At 40.2% G+C, this 16,136-nt stretch overlaps 1 protein-coding gene across 1 annotated transcript in view; it reads left to right on the forward strand.

The window, feature by feature from the left end:
- The first annotated feature begins 391 nt into the window (after positions 1-391).
- LOC139750784 (small ribosomal subunit protein uS5) overlaps positions 392-16,136 on the forward strand; it is a 34,759-nt gene continuing 19,014 nt past the window's right edge. The window contains exon 1 of the mRNA XM_071665539.1: positions 392-397. The gene's annotated coding sequence lies outside the window, so the exon portion shown is untranslated. The remainder of the gene's footprint in view (positions 398-16,136) is intronic.

Here is a 16,136-nt window from a genome sequence, read left to right on the forward strand (position 1 = left end):
AAAGATTCGACGATCATTTTTGCTTGTTATGTCCGAACCTTTTCAACACACCTGCTCCAACTCTCCCAGTCATACACCCGTTATTATCCCAACTCTCACGTATCCTTTGATTTCTTACTGGATCAACTCCCTCCCACACCACAGATTGTCCTCAAGCACTTCATTTCCAACACATTCAACATCCTCTGTCCTTTCTTTATCTATGGCCAAGGCCCCTCATCCACACGTCACCGTCGAGACATCCTTTACCATCGAGCATACCCACCTTTGCCCCCACAGACAGTGACCATCTTGTTTCCACACACTCACCAGTGCACCCGGGACCTTCATCCCGTCACCTATGGTTTACTTCAGCTCCCACGGTTTCGTCCACTTCCTTGTATCTCAAGTCCTCCACTGCCTCCATATTCTCTCCATTCAGATTCACAATCCAACCAACCTGTTTCTTCCCCGTGCTACCCTTTTGTATTCATATTAATTCTCAACTTTCTATTTTCGCACACACTCTCCAAAGTCAGACACCAGCTTCTGCAATTTCTCACTAGAGTCTGACACCAGAGCAGTGTCATCAGCATACAGTAACTGATTCATCTACCGAGCACCCTACGCCTTTTACCTCCCCCACCACCTCATCCACAAGTAGATAAAACAGCCATGATGACATCACACACCCTTGCCAGAAACCCACTTTTCACCTAGAACCACTCACCATTCCCTCTTCCTTCTCGCACGAACGCCTTACTCCCCTGGTAGAGAAACTCAACACCACTTCTAAAAGCTCTCCTTCCCTATCTTATATTCGTAACATCTTCCACAAAGCATCTCTATCATCCCTCCCATGCGCTCTCTCCAGACCCATAATTGCCACATGCATATCCTTCCGCTTCTCCCATTATTTCTCACACGTATTCTTCAGAGCAAACACCTGATCCCACACGTCTTAAAAACACTCCTGAAACCACAATGCTCCTGCCAAGTCTGATGCTCTGAGCATACAACCGCTCTCTCAGTCACCACTCCCCCCCATACAACCACTCTCTCAGTCACAATCCACCCATACAACCGCTCTCTCAGTCACCACTCCCCCAATACAACCGCTCTCTCAGTCACCACTCCCCCAATACAACCGCTCTCTCAGTCACCACTCCCTCCATACAACCGCTCTCTCAGTCACCACTCCTCCTCCCCCACCATACAACCGCTCTCAGTCACCACTACCCCCCACACAACCACTCTCTCAGTCACCACTCCCCCCATACAACCACTCTCTCAGTCACCACTACCCCCCACACAACCACTCTCTCAGTCATCACTCACTCCATACAACCGCTCTCTCAGTCCCCACTCCCCCCCCCCATACAACCGCTCTCTCAGTCACCACTTCCCCCATACAACCGCTCTCTCAGTCACCATTCCCCCATACAACTCATCCCTAACAGTAGGGGAAAGGAAGGGTGAAGTATGGTCATAAGACTTAGTGAACATAAAGCTGACACACGTCAGCACAAGACACCAAATGCGCTTGTTGTCCACATAGATAAGTATGGACACCTGCTAAGGTGGCTCAAGGGGCTTATATAATGCATGGAGGATTAAACAGATAAGTGAGGAAAGCCTTTGATACTGTCCACAAAAACAAAGAAGAGATTACCAAAAGTCTTGACGATTTTCTTACATTGGGCAAAACCATTTGTGACTGATTGTATGGGGACGGAGCCGGGGGCTCAGATGATGCACAATGGATTGAACAAACACGTGAGGAAAGCCTTCGAAGCTGCCCACATATGCAAAGAAGAAATAACCATGAGCCATGACGGTTTCGCACGTTGGGCTAAATCAATTACGACGGATATTAGGGGCACGGAGGCGGGGACAGGGTGAGGGAGGGAGCCGGTCGAGGGGAAAAGCGGTATGGCTGAGGTGGCCGGACGCCCTACCCAGGATTCGGATATATAGCGTAAGGAACTTATGACTGAGCCTTTGAGGGAAAAATCCTCACTTGGCCCCCTTCTCTGTTCCTTCTTTTGGAAAAGTAAAAACTGGAGGGGAGGATTTCCAGCCCCCCGCTCTCTCCTCTTTTAGTTGCCTTTTAAGTCAGGCAGAGAATGAGTGAAAAGTATTCTTTTGCTCCAATCCCCAATGATGATATATATATATATATATATATATATATATATATATATATATATATATATATATATATATATATATATATATATATATATATATCAGTGATGCCATTTCCGCTGTCATGTAAATCTTGTGTATAGGTTCCTCTCCGTCCTGGTCGATCTGCTCCCGGCCAGCGGGACGCCTCGCCTGCCCAGGATACTGTCATCATTTCCTATTCTCATTTTCTTTTGCTCCTTGACAGGAGAGAGAGAGTCACCTGCCTCACTTTTCTGATAACACGACCAACCTGATGAATTCCCTAATAGAAGTTTGTCTGATGTTGAGTTTTCCACAGATTCCATCAGTGGAGACAGCGGCAAAAAAAAAAAAAAAAAAAATATATATATATATATATATATATATATATATATATATATATATATATATATATATATATATATATTAACGGCACTTCCATTGGGCACGACGCTACAACCCTGAGGAATGATGGTTTAGACCTGAATTTGACTCTCAGGCGTCGTAAATGAGCGTCGTGCATGTGGGACCGACGCGTCGTGCTCAAGACGTCAACTGTTGATCAGAATGCGAGGCTGGGTAAGAGAGCGTATCGACTAGGCTACGTGAAGCATTACACCTAAGTCTTGTTATCGGTGAATCTCAACTCATGGATTTCTTGTGAAATGAATGGCAGGTGTATGGAAGACATGAGGGACATGTTTAATTCGTTTCTGGAACAGAAAAAAAAAATATTTGAAGCAAGTATGACCAGGTTAGATAAAGGTATATTCAAACATAGGTTGATAATACGCAGACCATCGTTTTATGATGAGGGATGAATCATCAACGGGAGAAGCAAAGACGCGTAAGATCATAGACGTCGAAGAAGAAAAACATGAGCCTGAAATTTCAGGAATATTTTGGAGGGGAAGCAGACTGCTATCCACGAATTACTTGGAGTGGGAGGCTTGGAGAGGCTGGATGTATGTATGGTCGCCTTCCACAGAAGGGCAAGAACAGAGCATAGGCCGAGGAAGCATTAGTTATCTCTGATTTTTATGTTTCAAAACAGGGACACAAAGGCAGTCTAAAAATCCCTTCAACAAGAGACAAAGGAATACCAGCAATACACATTATACCTTGTGAGTTCCCAGTAAAGAATAACTACTGTGTTGTGTGCAGTTACAGTCTGTTGCGTCCAGATTATACGGTGAAAGATGACAATCCTAGCGCGCTACACCATGCATATACAAGGTGCCATTGCAAAAGTGTTACAGTTTATATAACAAAGATTTTACTTACCTTAGATTTAATAACTTGTTTTAAACGTTTTGGAATGGATTTGTAGAGGCCCTGAATAAATTCTGGTGGCATTTCGGTCCAAATGTGACGAATGGCATCCACAAGTAGAAACACGACTGATGATGTTTTCCGTGTGTTTTTTGAAGCTGGCACTTTATTCTGTGCCATACATTCTCAATGATATTGAGGTTTGGACTCTGAGCTGGCCAGACAATACCACGTAACTGATTTTCCTCCACGTATTCCTCGACCACAGGGGCATTGTCATCCTGGTATATGTAATCATCGTTCGCAAAATGGCGTTATAACGGGCCAAACAAAGTTTTCAACAATTTCAGTATACTTCACAGCACTGGTATTCCCTTGCACAACAGTTAAAGTACGTACACCTTCATATGTTATGCAGCTCCACATCATCAAACTCAGTCGTACCCCACGACCAAGATTCAAACACTGTGGAGACCACTGTTCACCAGGCCGTCCTCCAAATAACCACGCGATTATCCACGTCTATTTCAACATTGCATTCATCACAGCAAATCACTTTCTTCTAAAAATTGATCAACAGATCTGTGTCTGTACAATTTAAGCTAGGCCAGACGTTTTTCATATTTTCACTACGGATCCGGATACTTTTGAGACAGTTTCAGTTCTAAACTCATTGAAAATGTTAGTAATTTCATAAAGAGGAAGTTTTCTGTGTGATGTTACAACACTGCAAAGTTTACGAGTATCACAACGGGTGGGTAAAGAGAAAGCAGGCCTCCCTGATCGCCCATCATTTTCCACGTTCATTAAAACGTCTTACAGTTCTATAAGTTGTTGGAAGAGGGTGTCCTGTTTGTCGAACAATATCGGGTCCCTTCATTCCTGGTTTGTGTAAAGCAATAACCACATTTTTCTCCTCATCGATCGACAGTTCTTTGCGTTTGGGGGCCATGTTTGCAAACCTCAAATATTTGTAAACAAATGCATACACCTGAAACTTCCGGTGACCTTTAACATAAACCCGGATCTCTTAACTTTCAATCTTTTTGTCAAAAGAGAGACAACTCGAATTCTATTCGTGTAAAAACAGTTTTTCCAACTTTTACTTCAAACCCGGAAGTGACATGACGTAATCCGCGAGCCAACGATTCCATGAAGTTCTTTGATGTTGCTCCCCGTTACCTTACGTAAGGCTTTTGCCATGTGATCCACCCCGCGTAAACAGGACTAGCATTACCTGAATTAACGTTACTCTCAAAAGATCAATCTTTATCTGATCACGGGCTTGTAAACACTTATAGTAATGACATGGACACAAAAGTGGCGGAGTAATGGTGGCTTAGCGAGAGAGAAAAAAATGTGACGGAGTCTTTCTGTTTGACTTTTAGTGAAAGATTATCTCCTGAGCATTAGGAATGCAAGGAATACACAGGAATATAAAGGTAATCAAAACCTGTAACAGAACACTGGATCCTTTCGAGGCTGTTTGTGATAGGGGAAGAAATCAGAAACTCACAGTTTAGTGTGGCAAAAGTTATAAAAATTATACAGTTCATTCCAAGAGAATGACCTGCAAATCATCATTTTGACTATGAAGTTAAAAAGAATCATACAGTTCACTCCAAGAGAATAACCTGCATATTATCATTTTGACTATGAAGGCTCAAATAATAATGATCGTGGACTTGAAACGAGATATTTATCAGGTGTATTCTTAAATGTAACTCCGGTGCTGCTACCAACCACTCTACTTGGCAAATCGTTTCATACGTTAACAATCTTGTAGAAAAAGTACTTCGCTTGGTTCGAGGCGAAATCGTTTGCTCACGAGTTTGTATCTATTAATACGAGTAAAATCAGATGAATCAGGTCTAAGGTAATCTGATAGATCATCAAAGCCTTCATATTGGTTACTGGATTCTCGTGAGTTTCCCATGAGTTACTTTCTTTGACCGGAGGCAGTTCTTTATTTCACTGTTCCTCCGTCTTGGTTTTGTATGAGAGATACACCGTCTACGATGCATTGGTGTGTTATGTTTCCCCTGCTGCTTTGAAGGTTTTTTGTGAAACTTTTCCAAGCAATGTTCAGGTCATTTTTATTGACTGTATCATCCTAGGTTTGCCTATCAAGAGCAATGCGAAGATCATTAAACTTTGCAGGTTTGAAATCGGGCATATATTTTTTTTCCCTCGACTGTCATGCTGACCAACATTGATGAAAGCGACCTCAAAAGCAATTTGCCGTTGATCATTTGTTACAAACTTTTCTCCCCAACTTCAACATTATTAACAATAGCCTCATTTGTTGTAAGAAGTAAATCTAATATATTCTAGTCGCAGCTAGGTTTCTCTACTAGTTGCATTAGGGCACTATCAAGCAAATTTAGGTAGAGCCCACGCCCGCAGCTACTGGAAAGGGATTCTCCCCATGTATATACCGGCATGTTAAACTCTCCTTCTGTGATAGTATCTTGTTCAGGTGTAGTCCATCCTTCATACACAAACCAGACTGCATGTACAAGTGCTACCACTAGTTTATATACCCAATTCCTCCCTGTAAACAGAGGTTTACTGATCTATTATTTGGATTGAATGCCTTACTATAGATGGCGATCCCGACGCCGCCGATCATAGGTAGAACTCCTGCCTGCCTGTGTGAGGGATATAGATGACGTGGGATCGAGTATTGGTTCATTTTTCTCGTTATTGAGGAGACTTACTCCTCTGGATGATACCAATACATCGTTAGGTTCGAGAAATCAACAGTGAGTTCAGATATCTATCAATACATTAGAATCTGAACTTGTCTAGGATACATCCCTTGATGCAGTAATTTGATCATATCATATTTAGAGACAACTGAATTCACCTAGCATAACTGACGTTATCCACTAGATGGCGTTATCCAATAGAGTGTGTCGCTTTAAAAACAAGGCAAAATAGTTATAGAGTTATATCTACAGGTTATTTAGTTTGTGAATCGATTTACAAACCGAACGAAACTATACAGAATCTGAAAAAAGCGCTAGGTGGATGAATTGTTGCAGCTGTCCGCGAGACATTAGCAAATTATTTGGGACGAATTTTTTGTTGAAATTCCAACAGGCATAAACACCACCTTTGGAGCCAGGTCGATGATAGAGATTAAAGTCAGGGATCTGATAGTGCAAAGGTGAAGCAGACTTGGACAGTTGGGCTTCAGAACAGAGGGGGAAGTGGACGAATGGTGTTCCACAGAGGGAAGGTTTGATATGAAGTCACAGATGTTGCAGAATTGAATCAAGAAAGAGCCACGTCCGAGAGCTCCCATGTAATTTCCCAGGAATACTCAACAAACGTATACCTCTGTAATTTGAGCACTCACTTTTATCCCCTTTGCCTTTGTACAATGGCACTATGTAAGCATTCCGCCAATCCTCAGGCACCTCACCATGAGTCATACATACATTAGATAACCTTACCAACCAGTCAACAATACAATTACCCCCTTTTTTAATAAATTCCACTGAAATACCATCCAAACCCGCCGCCTTGCCGGCTTTCATCTTCCGCAAAGCTTTTACTACCTCTTCTCTGTTTACCCTAATCATTCTCCTTAACCCTCTCACTTTGCACACCACCTCGACCAAAACACCCTATATCTGCCACTCTATCATCAAACACATTCAACAAACCTTCAAAATACTCACTCCATCTCCTTCTCACATCACCACTACTTGTTATCATCTCCCCATTAGCCCCCTTCACTGAAGTTCCCAGTTGTTCCCTTTTCTTACGCATTTTATTTACCTCCTTCCAAAACATCTTTTTAGTCTCCCTAAAATTTAATGATACTCTCTCACCCCAACTCTTATTTGCCCTCTTTTTCACCTCTTGCACCTTTCTCTTGACCTCCTGCCTCTTTCTTTTATACATCTCCCAGTCATTTGCATTTTTTTCTCTGCAAAAATCGTCCAAATGCCTCTCTCTTCTCTTTCACTAATAATCTTACTTCATCCCACCATTCACTATGTCGGTATTTTTCGCAAAAAGTTGAATTTCCTTAAAAAACTCATTATAAAAAGTATTTTTCATTGTGAATAAAAATATGGTGCTAAAACAGCTTTTAGGTCTCTTAATGACACTCAATTACACTGTTAAATGAAGACAATTGTAAATTTTTCTGTTACATTCAATCATAATTACTGATTATGTACCGGTAACTGAAAGCATTATGATATATATTCCCTGATTATTTCAAGTATAGAAGTGTTTAAATATTCTCTCTTTAAATTTCTAAACAAATAGTTTTTGAAGCCAAAAAATAACCTGAAGTATTACCTTCAATTTTTGGCATTTTTCAGAAAAATAGATTTCCTTTAAAAACTCATTATATGACGTACTTTTCATACTGAATACAAATTTGATATTAGAATATCGTTAAGTCGTCTTTATGACATATATTTGAAGCTATTAAATGAATTTGATCTCAAATATTTTCTGATCTCTTCCATCATATTCACTGGGTATGTATCGGTGACTAAGAGCGTTATGATATATTTTCCATTATTATTTCAAGTATAGAAGTGTTTGAATATCTTATCTTTCAGTTTTAAAACAAAAAGTTTTTTGAGCAAAAAAATACCCTGAACTATTACCTTCAATTTTTGACATTTTTCTCAGGAAAACAGAATTCCTTTAAAAGCTCATTATAAGAAGTATTTTCTGTGCTGAATACAAATCTGATGTTTGAATATCGTTTAGTCGTCTTATTGACATTCATTTAAGCTGTCAAATGAATTCAATTCTACATATTTTCTCATCTTTTGCATCGTATTTACTGGGTATGTATCGGTGACTAAGAGCATCATGATATATATCTCATTATCTTATCAGGTATAGAGGTGTTTGAATATCGTATCTTTCAATTTGAAAACAAAAATTTTTTGAGCTAAAAAAAAAATACCCTGAACTATTACCTGCAAATTTTTGCATTTTTCTCAGAAAAATAGATTTCCTTTGAGCTAAAAATTTCCCTGACCTATTACCTGCAATTTTTGGCATTTTTCCTTAGAAAAATGGATTTCCCTTAAAAACTCAGTATAAGAAGTATTTTTGATGCTGAATTCAAATCTGATTTTAAAATACCGTTTAGTCTTTATGGCATTTAATTAAGCTGTTAAATTAATTCAATTCTAAATATTTTCTCATCTTTTGCATCTTATTTACTGGGTATGTGTCGGTGATTAAGAGCATTATGATATATATTCCATTATCATTTCAAGTATAGAAGTGTTTAAATACCATATCTTTCAATTTTAAAACAAAAAGTCTTAAGATAAAAAAAAAAATCCTTTAATTTTTGGCATTTTTCTCAGAAAAACAGATTTCCTTTAAAAACTCATTATAAAAAGTATACTTCACGCTGAACACAAATCTGGTGTTAAAATATCGTTTAGTCGTCTTTTTGACATTCATTTAAGCTGTAAAATGAAGTTGATTTTAAGATATTTTCTCTTCCTTTGTATCGTATTTACTCGGTATGTATCGATTACTGAGAGCATTATGATATATTCAAGTATAGAAGTGTTTAAATATTTCATCTTTCAATTTTGAAACAAAAAGGTTTTCGAGCTAAAAAAAAAAAAAAATACCCTGAATTGTTACCTACAGTTTTTGGCATTTTTGTAAGAAAAATAGATTCCTTTACAAACTCATTGTAAAAAGTATTTTTCCTGTTGAACACAAATCTGGTGTCTCTCAATATCGTTTAGTCGTTTTTATGACATTCATTTAAGCTGTTAAATGAATTCAGTTTTAAATATTTTCTGATTTACATCATATTTACTGGGTATGCATTCGTAATTAAGAGCATTATGATATATTTTCCATTATCATTTCAAGTATAAAAGTGTTTGAATATCTCATCTTTCAATCTATAAAAAAAAAAAAGCTAAAAACTACCCTGAACTATTACTAGCAATCTTTGGCACTTTTGTCAGAAAAATTGATTTCCCTTAAAAACTCATTATGAAAAGTATTTTTCATACTGAATACAAATCTGGTGTTAAAATATCGTTTAATGGTGTTGATGATATTCATTTAAGCTGTTAAATAAAGTCAAGTCTAAATTATTCTCGCCTCCTTTGCATGGGATTTACTGGTTACGTACCGGTAACTGAAGGCATTATGAGATATTTTCCATGATTATTTCAAGTAGAGAAGTGTTCAAATATCTTGTCTTTAAATATTGAAACAAAAAGTATTTGGAGCTTAAAAAAAAAAATAGCCTGAACTAATCATTACCTTCAATTTTCGGGATTTTTTTCCTCAGAAAACGTTTAGCCTTCTTAATGACACTTAATTAAGCTACCTGCCCTACCTGCCATACCCTAGATACGCCACTGCGCACAGTAAAGTACTGTGCGTTTTTCTCTAAAGGTGAACAAGCCTGAAGCTACCGAACCTACACTAGCTTTCAGTCCTTATCCCAGAAAACTTAATCGGTGACACTGAAATCCATAACAACACCTACAGTGTCCTTTGTTTAAGGGAAGCTTGCGCTGCCCCTCTCCTTGATTCTTATTGCAGCCCGAGCCATGCTCTCACCTTCAGGTAGACATACGATGAATTTTTGATACCATCGGTGCCACCGTCTCACTGGAACACGATTAAAATTTTGACATCTCATCGACTGACTGCTGCACTGAGGTATCTACTTCAGACTAGCCAGCAGCAGGAGTGCTGGAGCTAATTCAACTTGGCGGTTACTAAGGTCGCTCACTTGACGTAGACAATGGCAGGATTCAGAAGTTTGGATCGAGCAGTCCATGTTTCTTCCCGCCTCCGTCCTTGAAACTTCTTCACCCGTTCATCTCCTCAAACACAGTCATGTTAGGATGACCAGCCATGCTTGTCTTGAGCATGATGCATACCTCTCAGACTGGTCTGCCTTAGATACATCAGTGGTAGGTCTCAAAAGCATGCAAAAGTTAGATATCGTCATAAACAGCTTCCACGATACGCCAGGAAGAACAACATGGCTAAGGACGAAAAAGTTTGGGGTGTAAACAAGAAAGGAGAGACCAACCCCGAGGGTTCGACTAAGTCAAGGAGACTACTGGAGGAGTTAGTGCCAACCTAACAGAGGAGGGGGAGAATAGGATGTTCCATCCCCCGGCAGCTAGACGATTCACCACCAAGAACTGGCATTCAGGATTTTGTTCAATAAATGATAAAGTGATCAAAGAGAATAAACCAGGTGATAAGAAGAAAAAAAAGGTGATCCAGAGGGAGATAATAATGGCGTGAATCATTCAGGAATGTGTTTTATCCTAAGGAGCTGACGGGAAGTCTGCTTCCACGACCGTGCTAGGCTGTGGAAGTCTGCTTCCGCTACCGGGCTAGGCTGTACAGAAGTCTAACCTACGGCATCCGTGTCTGGGTGGAGGGTCGGCCTGAGAAGACTAGCATTTCCGGATGAGGGTCTACCAAGGTTATGTTTCCTCTCTGGCTTCCTCAGGCCCATCGCTCTAGACTGATCTTAGTTGTGCAAAAAATAAATAAATAAATAAATAAATAAATAAACACTGTACGTAGACAGTTTCGCTGTCTTTGAAATCATATTATACTTTCCAGAAGACAGAATTAGAAAATATCCCATAACAACGAAGACAGTGTAACGCAAAGATTGAAGACAGCATTTGGAAAGCTTATCAACTGAAAGAGATGAAAAGCGTATATAAGAATAAAATAAAAGGATACTCCAGATAACTGCCATGATCACGATAATCCTCAAAAAGTAATTTAGTTGAAAATAAGAAAATAATTCAAGGAAAGATAATTGAAAAAAGAGAATATAGTAACAACGCACAAATTTTACACATATATGTCAGCCCCACGTCAGCTACGGTTGGATATAAATGCTCTCAAACGATGAGATTCAAACCTGGAATCCTGGTCGAGTCTGGCTCGACCTGATGACGGGACGGGATGCTTGGAATGGGACGATAAACAAGAGACGTGCTTTCTTCAGATTCTCCTTGGGTGAGTGTATTGTGACGTTTATATAAACCAATGTACAGTATTGGCTGAGGATAACAAAACTATCTCATCCTTTTTCACCTGTATATCTTATAAATAACAATGAGATTAACTTAACAAACACCTTAAGCAGCAGTAAAAAAGACGTGTAAAAGAAAGTGTAAGACCTTATTGGTAAAAAAAAAAAAAAGAAAAACTCGGATATAACACAGCTAAGGAATCTGAACTGAAAAAGCCTTCACTATATCATACAAAGCTGAGGACTATTTCAATGGTACTAAAGCCACATTTCCATTTTCACAGGGCGAGATAAACACTGCCAAGGGAAAATGGACACGGAGGAAGTGGTTCATTATATTCAATAGTCATATCCAAACAGGTCAATAGAGCCAGTTGACCCGTTACCTCGGGTTCTGAATAATTGTGGGAAAGTTTTATTCCGTTGTTAGGACTTAGAATTATCCTGTAAATCATTGTGAGAGCGGAAGATGACCGAGGACTGAAACCTATATATTTCATTTTGTCTTTTTTAAGTTGGAGGCTCCAGTCACGTACAAACGTTTGTCCATGTAGAGGGGTTCATGAGAGGGAAAAATACGAATTTTGGAGGATGTGAAAATGTTAAATGAATAGATAAATATATATATATATATATATATATATATATATATATATATATATATATATATATATATAATCATACAAACTTCCAACAGCCAGGATCGAACCCTGAACCCCTGCGTAGCATGCGGGAGCACGACTGCTAGGCTATCCTGCCTGGCTTTTGGTTTGTGGTTCTGATGGCATACATCCCCGTGTACTGAAAGAGTGCATATCTCTGAACTAGTACCTGTGCTAGCTCGTCTGTTTCTTTTGTAAAAACCGGAACTTTTCCTTCTTGGAAGCATACATCGGTGCATCCCATCCCTAAGAAGGGTGACCGTTCTAACCCCTCTGACTCTAGTTCTGTTGCTTTGACATCTACCATTTGCAAAGTCTTTGAATCCCTCCTCAACTTCCATATTCATAGATATCTTGAATGTAGCAGTCGTCTTTCTAATCACCAGTAAGGCGAGATCCACTAGAGATATTCTCTCCCATCTTACTAATATCTGGTCATCATCCCTGAAAGTTTTAGGGGAATCTTGTGTAGTTGCCCTTGACATATCCAAAGCTTTTGACAGGGTGCGGCATTGGGGTCTCATCTCCAAACTCCCCTCTTCTGACTTCCCTCCCTCACTTTGCTCCTTGACATCTTGCTTCCTCTCCGGCCGATTTATTTCTGTGGTTGTTGATGGATCAGCCTCCCCGCTTTTCTCCATCCACAGTGGTGTCCATCAAGGTTCTGTCCTATCTCCGACACTTTTTTTCTCCTATCAACGATTTGGTTAGTTCTACAAATAACCAAATTCATTCACACACTGACGACCCAACACTACATTCCTCCACATCTTTCACTTCTGATCCCTCTTCTCTCACTCGATCTGCATCTCGTCTTAACACAACTCCCTCAGCAAATTCAGACTTGGGCAGGGCATATCAGCGGGGTGGACCAAATCTGGTTAAGTTTAATGCCTCGAAGACCTAGTTTCTGCCCATCTCTCTTTCGAAAATTCCTTACAACTTCCCTTCGTCCCTCTGTAATTCCACCTCTTGACTCAGTGAATATACCTGGTACTACTGTTACATTCACCCTACCTTGAAACCCCCACAACACAGAACTATCTACTGTAAGTCTGCCTCTGAGAAACTGGAGGTCCTGTTCAATCGTCGAAATTTCTTTTCGTCTGAACAGTTGCTCTGTTTATACAAAGGGTTCATCCGTCCTTATATGGAGTACTGCTCTCACATCGGGGGATGGTTCTAGCTCTGTGTTCTTACGTGATAGAGTCGAGTCGAGAGTGGTTCGAATCATCAAATCTCCCAGGTTAACTTCAAAACGTGACCCACTTTTCCTACGCCGCAAAATGTGGGTCAGCAGTCAATTAGACATGACGTAGTAAAGCAGCGTATGAGGGAAATGGTATGTACGAATATCGAATACTATGAAAAGTGCATACAGAAATCCGATGAGATATATCGGACTTGCAAGCAATAATAGATAGAAACAAAATATAAACATATTTGCGTTGGTAATGTCCAGCCACAAGATAAGTATAGATTAAAAAAAGCTGATTAGTTCGCAAGACTATGTGTACCCTGACCATTGTCTGCTGAATACGTGTGTGTCTTATGGACTTCCCAACTGCAAGCACTTCCTGAGTACCAGCACGTATAGAAAATTAGTTTTTCTAATCAGTATGCAAGTTGTGCCATAGCTCGGCTGCCTGAGCGATCCAGAAATATTACATCAGTGAGTCATTGCCACACGGGGGTACCTATGGAGTCGGTATGAAGTTTTTTTTTGTATCCTGTGTTGTGGTTCAAGTGTGGCGCTAACAGGAATATTTCCAGACACACACACACACACACACACACACACACACGGGTCATCGTGGTGTAGAGGATAGAGTTCATATCCATGAGTCAGCACGGACCCCGCTCGAGAACGGGCGTGGCAATCGGCTCACATCCTAACCTAGGTGTTCGGGGTTGGTCGATAAATGGGTACCTGGCTTAAGCTTAAGGGGGGAAGGGGGTGTATATATATACACACACACACACAGGAATACAGACCTGATACATATATACAAATGACGGGGTAACACAAGTGTGAAACTTTCTCCCCGTGCCATACACATGGTAAAGACGAACACAGAAACAAATTGACATATCAGCCTCTCTCTCTCTCTCTCTCTCTCTCTCTCTCTCTCTCTCTCTCTCTCTCTCTCTCTCTCTCTCTCTCTCTCTCCACCGCTTTCGCTATGAATAGCGGTGTATCTCAGGGTTCTGTTCTGTCCCCTACATTTTTTTTTCTCATTTTCATCAACGATTCCCTGTCTTCCACAAATAACCAGTTGCACTCCACATCCTTCAGTTCTAATCTTACTCGATCTGCATCGCAACGTTTGCGACATTACTTCCTCAATAACCTCAACAGACTTGGACAGGATATCTCAGTGCGATAGACGAAATCTGGTTAAGTTTAAAACCTCCAAGACCTATCAGTCAGTCGAAAATTCCACACAACTTTCCTCTCTCCTTTGACGGTTCTGTAATTCCACCTTTGGACTCAGTAAACATGCTAGGAACATCCACTCTGTCTTAAAAACATCACATTACGAAAATAGCTATGTCTGCCTCTAAGAAACTGGGTGTCTTGTTTAGATGTCGAAAATTCTTTTCTGATTCGTCTTAGTGTACTGTACTGCTCTCACATTTGAGGTGGTTCTAGCTTTGCATCCTTACTTGACAGAGTTGAGTCGAAAGCGGTTCGACTTTAAAACTCTCCCACGCTAACTTCGAAACTTGAACTCGCATGACCTACCCAGCAATGTTAGTTCACTTTCCCCTCTTCTATAGGTATTACTTTGGTTTTTGCTCCCAAGAGCTGGCTGCTTATTTGCCCCCCACCACTAGCTAGACCACGCGATATACTCGGTTAGTTGCTGCGTTATATAATGACTTGTGTGGCCGTTATCAACTCAAGAGTGGGCCGTTTTGATAACTGTTTCTTCCCTACACCTTGAAAATTTGGAACTCTGTGCCTTCTCATATCTTTATCAAAATCTATAACATGACACATTTTAAAAGACAGGTTTTTCACTTCCTTTAAAAATCATTGAGAATTGTCCGTGTCTCTCCTTTTTCCCTTTCATAATTCTCTTAATAATGTGGACTTGAGTTCGTGACTAGAGCCTCCGTCGTACAAAAAGAACAAAAAAATGCAGGGCCGATGTGATAATGTGCCACACTATGATATTCATGGGACATGAAAATAGAACTACCGCTCTGATCCTAATAGTAAAATGCATAACAAAAAGCCTATCATACAACATCAGACAGTTATAATTCCCTTCATACCTAACTCGCTGGTAAAACTACATGTAGAGTATGCGATACAATATTGGTCTCCCAAGGGCCAAAAGAAATCAAGATAGGCTTGTAGAGTTCGGAAAACGGTGATAAGACTAACAATATCAGGATAAATTAAAAAAAAAAAAAAAAAAACATGAGCCATGAGAAGTCTAGAAGAATTGAAAAAAGTTCACTCAGTGGTGACTTAATAAACCAACGAGACAAAAAGAATACCATGAGTACTTACGAGATCCGGTGAACAGAAGGCTAAAGGAAAGTAGCATAACACTGATGTTAAAGAGTCTATTGCAGTTCTTGGAAAATACGGTTGTTGAGCACGAAACCTCCCGCTAAGGCCACAGTATTAATCCATTTAACAAGAACTAGCATTCATCCTGTCGATACGTAACCAGGAACTACACATGGATAAAAATATCCTGTTTCGTCCACACGTCATACTTATCCTGTTTGCCCTCCGTCTGGAGGAAGCAGCCCGCCAGCCAGCCGTCATCGTACCCTGAGGGTGGGTCTGAGGAGGCGGTGGAGTAGCCTATGCTAAACCGAGAGACTTGAAGTCTTCAGCGTCTGACTCCGTCCCCTAAGCGAGGAGGTCGCCAGCAGCTGAAACTAGGCTGTCCTGCTTTGTACACTGATACGTTTGATGCCAACAGGACAACCAACATGTGTGTTCTGCACACACACACACACACACACACACACAATGCATCTTTTTTTTT

This window comes from Panulirus ornatus, chromosome 1, assembly GCF_036320965.1.
Source record: "Panulirus ornatus isolate Po-2019 chromosome 1, ASM3632096v1, whole genome shotgun sequence".
Lineage (NCBI taxonomy): Eukaryota > Metazoa > Arthropoda > Malacostraca > Decapoda > Palinuridae > Panulirus > Panulirus ornatus.